General features: G+C 44.0%; 1 long non-coding RNA gene across 1 annotated transcript; it reads left to right on the plus strand.

Annotated features, from left to right (window-relative positions):
* Positions 1 to 1,592: 1,592 nt before the first annotated feature.
* On the plus strand, positions 1,593 to 4,886 carry LOC142786668 (uncharacterized). Its single transcript, XR_012889110.1, has 3 exons — positions 1,593 to 1,943; positions 2,919 to 2,998; positions 4,592 to 4,886. It is a non-coding gene; the product is annotated as an uncharacterized LOC142786668 (long non-coding RNA).
* The last annotated feature ends 2,100 nt before the right edge of the window (positions 4,887 to 6,986 follow it).

Below are 6,986 nucleotides of genomic sequence, written 5' to 3' on the forward strand. Positions count from 1 at the left end.
CAGTGGCACATACTCATCGGCGGGTATGTGCCGCTGGTAGGCGGGTATGTGCCACGGGTAATTGACACTTAGTTTCTACCCAGGAACGACGAGAACCCACATGGGCAATTTGAACGCGTGAGCGTTAAGCAATACCCGACATCGGTAGCGTCAATCCAACGGAGGCATAGAATAAATGTCACTGTTTAGAAAAATCTTACATAGGCAGTGTTGGCCCCTCGACGAATGCAAATAATGAAATTCAGGGTCCCAGCAGGAATCGAATCTAAGCATTCTGCGTGGCAGCCAAGTATTCTACCACACAGCTACGCTAGGTCTCGGAACTACTTTTCGAATAGACACAAATCTTCGTGAAACGTAAATAGTTCTTGCAGTTCTACCTACCCAATTTTATAAACATCACATATGTGCTCCTTTGACACGGCCGTCACGTCGGGTTAACGTCAATTGTGGTTATAGTTGCCATGTGCTGAAGTTGATTTATGTGCCAGTGTTCAGGGCCAGCATCCTCGCGAGCATGAGTGGTTCGTATCTGCTTCTGGTGTTGGTAACTCGCATGTTCCAGTTGACATTGATGCGAAAGTGTAAAGAACTGGTTGTATAAACATCTGCAACTCTTCAACATATGTCTGTGCATGCAACATTTGTACATATATTTATCGTCATTTCATGACGTGTCGCTCAATAACAAAAATTGTAACACGGTCACCTTCCCTCCGCATGCTTCGCATAACATCGACTCCCACACTCTAAGCCAAAAATGGCCAAAATGGGAGCAACGGCTGTTTTTACTCCTTCAGACCGACTGTTACTCTCCGAAAAGACCAAGCGGAACAAGATGGCCGACTTGTTCGAGAATGGGGGAGCAACTGTATTCATCTAAAGTTTGTAAGGGAGCAACGGAAGGAGGAACCGCTGTAAATGCTCTCGTCACGCAACGGTTACTCCCCGGCAGGACACCGCACACAAATATGCATGCCACCCACATTGATATTCATGGGCCAGATTATTGTTGGTTCTGTGTGCCAAACTTCACCAAACCAAAACAGTGATTTATTTTAGCATCCGTAGATAATAAGATAGCAGCGCTGGCTGAACACAGAAGGCCTGAGAATACAGTACGGCAAATACCTAACACACGCAGCAGCATAATGGAGAGTTGGCACGTCAAAGCGGACCGAACGCCGAAACACGTGCAAAACAACGATAAAAAAAGCCTAGACACGCCGTTCGTCCGCGAAGTAAGGGCGTCAAAGTCGATCAAGCACCGAAACACGTGCATAAGGAGCCCCCCCCCCCCCCCCCCGCCCAGATATATCGGAGAAGAAAAAAAAAAAGCTGACCCAGACGCGCTTTTCATCAGCCATACACTTAGTAGCACGCTTCACCGTGTAGTTTTGAGGGCAGAATGACAAATCTGCGCCATCTGCGCCCGCACGACAAGTGTGGCGCTAGCGTAGCAAACGATGTAAGTTACAAAGTAATTTTTATTCGGTGTTTATGTTGACTAGCACTAAATAAAAATTACACTCAACTTTTTATATTTATTTATGAGTTTTAATGTACCTCAGTTTTTTTTATAATTGTATTAGGAGAACACACTGAAATTTTTGCGCTGACGCCTGTGCTGCCACTGCTCGACGTTTTTTTTTTTCGGCGCAACTAGGTTCGCGTTCGCACTACTTACTCATTTTCATATGGTCTGTGGTTGGCGAGCACATGGACGTGCTAGCTTGTGAGCGATGTTTTGATCGTGTGTGTGTGTCGCAGATTTGCGTTTCTACTTATTCGTGATGAAGGTTAGTGTATATTTATCTTTATTGAGCGCGAAGTAGTTGTGGATTTTGCTGCTGGGTGGAACAAACACATCGTAAACACGTCTTCAGCTATCTGCAAGCCTGTTCGCTCGTCGGACAAAGGACTGTGCATGCATCAGCGTGCAGGTGAGTGGCATTTCCAGCAACATTTAATGCTCTTACAATACATTGTTGAGTGGTTGCGCTATTGAAAGAGAAATGATTTGCTCTTATTCACCGTATCCATTGCTAGCCTAATCGGACTAAATTACCTCTATTACCGCCTGCATACCCTCTTGCTTCCCCTGTCACCACTGCAGTGCCAGTGTACTTTTGCAGTTAAAAGTTCATTTCCGGAACACTACCTCGCTTGAAAAAACATTGGGGCGGGGTTGTAGCTGCATTCATACTGGCACTTTTCTACCATTGGCTTTATGTAATGTTAACGGCTGAGTGTTGGGGCCTTGGGCCGCATTTTTTAGAGATGTAAAGTGTATGTAAATCAGTAAGTGAACAAATCATTGTCGCATCACTTCACTGGCATAGCCAGGTGGTTGCGAACAGAATTTTTTTAGGCCGGGCGTAGGGAGCCCAAATTGACGACCATATTCGCTTGCCCGGCCTATTCAGATAAGCGGACCCCCCCCCCCCCCCCCTCCCCGCACGCCTAAAAAAAAAAAAAAATCTGCCCACATCACTGCGTCACTTGCTTCACCTCTGCGCTGAACGTACTATTTTATAAGCGCACCATCAAGCGAGCAGTTTACATATTGACAGAACAATTGGAGGAGGAATGACCCAAATTTTCAGATTTCTTTAGTGATGCAAAACCTTAGCAAAACTGAATATTGTAAAAGACAATCATAAATGCTGTATGTTCTCGTTAGCGCTGTCATTATTCTGCATCATGAAATCTTTATGCGCTGTGAAAACTTGGCATGCCGTTGAAGTCACATATCGACGTTAATACCAATCGACGAAAATTTCGACAACCTCAATAACGCCGTTTGGGATTTGCCGCATGCACATAATTAGGCTGATTCCCACTTGGCTGTTCTTAACCTGACTTCACTGCTACCAAATGAAACAAAATTTGACGCATGTCTTCTACTTTTTTTTCAGGGATATGACACAAAGTTTGGTTATACTGCAGATAAAGATGCTCCCAACGATGCTAAAGTACAGAAAGCAAGTGAATTTTGGTAAGTGCAGACTTTTTGTACTACGTATATGAAAGCATCGCTTTTTAGGAGCAAACTGTGCATGTGTTGGCCAGAGAATAGTTCATTATGCCACATGGTTACACTGGCACTGACAATTCGACATGGCTCCGCTGGCCCGTGTGTGTGCTCACACTGTTACCGTTAAGATAAAAAGTTTGTTTTCATTGCAGGGATTGCTGTTTGTACTAAAAAGCCAACTGCCAAGATTTGTTTACGCTGGTACTCCTAAAAGTATGCTTTCCCTATTTACATGGATTTCGGCTTGCACAAAGCCTAACACTTGGGCCTAGATTCACAAAGCTGTCCATGCGCAGGCCTTCATAACAGCGTTTCTTGACTTGCCTTTACCCTGTTTTCTGCAGATGTTTCGTGGGTTTAAAAGTGCCACAGCATGTTGACCTCCCCCACTCTGAAATATTGGCGTTCAAAGTTCCGCAAGAGTGGGCTTAACTTTCTTGTGCACCTCTTTGCTAGTCCAAGATACTGAAGTGTTATGCTCTTACTAGAGGTGGCAGTGTTTCTAATGTTTGTATTTCCATCACATTGACCAAGTATGCGATCTTGGCTTGACTGGTGGCACATCCTCAACAAATGTATTTGTGGCACATGTAGAAGGCAGTACAAAATAAAGAGGCAGACATTCACACCGGGAGCTAACTTCTAATAATGATTTTTTTTTTTTGGAAACCATGGTGTGCTTATTCCAATTTGTCTAACAAGCAGTAACCTGTTTGGCTGTGAACCAACAAGACGTTGAACTAATAAAAGCTTCACATCTTGTTGCTCTCAAATATATATGTATTGGCAAGCTATCTGTGACACTGTCAAACAAAGAATCAGAATATCTGTGCATGCCTTAAGATATATTGCTTCGTTTACATATCTCGTGGCTGTGACTCGTCAACCGAGTGAACAAATGCACCCTAGTTTTCTAAATTTAAAGCATTTTTTGAAGGTAGCACGGTCGACATTTATTTGTCTATAGTTTTGTCCAGCCGTTTGCGTCAAGTACAAAGAAATATACTGAAGATTATCATGTAGCCTCTGCAAATGGTTGCTTTCAAGCAGGCTTCGCATGCTTGGCTTGTGCCTACAGGTATTGCACAATTCAAGACGCAGCAGCGTATGATAGAACAGTAGAATCGAGAGCAACTATGTGCACGAGCTAAGTAAGTATTTTAACATGAGCGGACAGTACGTGTTATTTGCCACACAAATGACCTCATTTAGAATGCCCATTGGTGAATGGGCTCATAGAAATGTCACTCAGCTGTGTATAGGAAACAAGTTAACTGAACCTAAGGGTATCTTTAACTGCTACAAATATGCCTTGTTGAGGTGCTGCACATTTTCTTCCAGAGTATTGCTGTCTGAGACATCATGTGAAGAGCGTCTACCACATCAGCATTTATATGGCTTGCCAAGTAACGTTTGGCCGAACCTTCCTTTTTTTTCACATTTCGTTTTGCAGTAGACATCCTAGAATGTAAGTGCTGCTGCAGTGTGTGTGACTCATTGTTATGAATTGATTCTGGCATGTTTAACCTCACACTTCTATTTTTTTCCTTGCAGCAATGAGATGCTTCACATATGCCTGCGGTGACGTTCTGCTGCGCTAGCCTGATGGAAACACCAGCTGCGAAACTTGAATTCTTCAGAATTGGAGAAGTTGCTCTTCTCTCACCAATGATGACAAAGACTGCCCTATGCTAGAAATTCAAGATTGTTTTTCCACGGATGACGCAGAAAACCTTTGATGTATTATGGTGTTTGTTTAGTGCTGGCTGTGGTGTGGCGAAGTCTACTTTTACGTGTGGTCACACGTTGCCTCATAAAAAGAACAATAAAGCATTTATTTTCCTTTCAATATTGTCCACTTTTTGTGTTAGAAGCACCCAAGCAGTGCTCTTCCAAGGAGCTCTCGCCATGTGTTAAGCGTGTGACAAGCATACTCGAGATAAATACTCATTTCCCCGAATGAGTAACTGGAAGCATGTGCAGTTGGTTTTCAGAGAGTAACTGCGAACACGTGGGAGGAACGGTGAAGAGTAACTGTTGCTCTTAGAAGAGCAACTGGTGGGAGTAATGGTTGGTCGGCAGGGAGCAACTGGTGGGAGTAACTGTTGGTCTGCAGGGAGGAACTGGAGGGAGTAACTGTTCATCCCCCGAAGGAGGAACTGAAAGGAGAGCAACGGTTCCTCCCTCTGCAGTTACTCCTTTTAGGAGAGTAATGGGAGTGGCAATGCAATTGCTCCCTGAAAGGAGCAACCCCTATACCCCTGTTGCTCCGTTTTGGCTTAGAGTGCAGGTACGTGGGATCTGCCAAATTTTTCATTTCTATGCGCTCGAACTATGTTTGTGGTGCGCCTGGACACTTAACGCTTTACGAACTTGTCTAACCTAACCTAACCCAACGCAATCGAAAGGCCGGCGAGGCGATTACTCGCCCCGTTGTTTACTGCAAGCGAACGCGAAGTTATGTGCTACGCGGAAGTGACATTTTACCACTAACTCGCCATTGTGGCTAGCGCGAAATCGTTCTCGGGCGAGTCCCGTAAAGCATTTGTTTTTGTTTTAGATGGAAGCAATCACACAACAAAAAACGTGGAGGTTTTGTTTTCACAGGCGCCTTCGCGGAAGTGGTCGCAAAATTATTATGATTTTACAAAAAAAATGTTTCACGCCGCCGCTTCTCGCCAGCTACGAAACTATACGGCGCACTATGGAAACAGATGGTTCCAGAACAAACTTCGTACCCCAAGAGAACGTTTTTTTTCTAGGCTTATAAAACAAGACTCGCCTGCTTAGGAAATTTTCTGTCGCAATCTTCGACGCCTAGCTATTTGCGATGCAGTAGCCGGTGGCGGATTATGCGTGTGTACTTCGAGAAACCTTATTGTTTCCAGCTGCTACGCCATCGGTTAGTGCTGATTTAAAATTGCCAAGAACTTCAGCTGGCTGCTCTATTCGTTGGGTATAGTTAATGCCGTCTACATGGCACAGACATTGTACAACACATGCAGCTGCTCAACGCACCTTCTCAAGGCTTACTCACGGTACACTTTAGTGATGTTGAATTCACAATAAACTTCACTATATAGTTTTTTTTGCACATCATGTTTAATTTTAATATCTTTTTTTTCTGGTATGAAAATGCTTTCTTGGCGAAAGCCCGTTGCAGCTGCTTGGGTCTAAGAACTATACAGTGGCTTTTTTTCCCGACTTGAGGTCTGTTTATACAAATCATTGCATATCATGCTGTTGTGCAAGCCAATGCAAACAAACCTGATGTTGAGGCTGCCCTTGTTCTCACATCAGCTTTATTTGCTGAAGGAAAACTTCTGAGAGAAAAAAAATAGCAATAGGACCAAAGATAAAAAGGCTGGAAATCTGGCAACCTTCTGTTGCATACCACCCGCCATGAGGCTTTAGATTTGGGGTCTCAACCTCCACTTAACTAGCACGCCACAGTCAAAAAAGTTTAGTCTCTGGCGTGTATCGGGATCGACTGTGAAGAAGGTTGGAGCAGGAGGTATATTCAACAATGTTTCAGCCTACATCACCATTTCAAAAAAAGACATTCTCATACTTTGTGTTCGGATCATTCCTCAAAGAACTTTGACGTCTGGTTTCTAGAAACCCATCGGTATACTTCAGAATCACTTATATAGCGATGGCAATTCTCAAATGCAGAGCTTTTGTGCTACGGTTATTTTCAGCATATCAGGATACCATGAGGATCTTCATGGGGGGAAAAACAATACTGCGAGACAAGTCGTGTCTGTGTAATTCACTGAGACACTTAAAAATTATATGCCGCGAAGACAGTTATTCGCGGCCTGGGCCGCTAGCGAAATATTCGCGGGCAATGTGCCTCACGCCCCTGCGATAAAAGGACCATCCTATCGGGACGCATTTTGATGTGTATACGTCGCTGATCTGCATTACGCGTTTGATAATGCAGGTA

Source organism: Rhipicephalus microplus, unplaced genomic scaffold, assembly GCF_043290135.1.
Source record: "Rhipicephalus microplus isolate Deutch F79 unplaced genomic scaffold, USDA_Rmic scaffold_27, whole genome shotgun sequence".
Taxonomy (NCBI): Eukaryota; Metazoa; Arthropoda; class Arachnida; order Ixodida; family Ixodidae; genus Rhipicephalus; species Rhipicephalus microplus.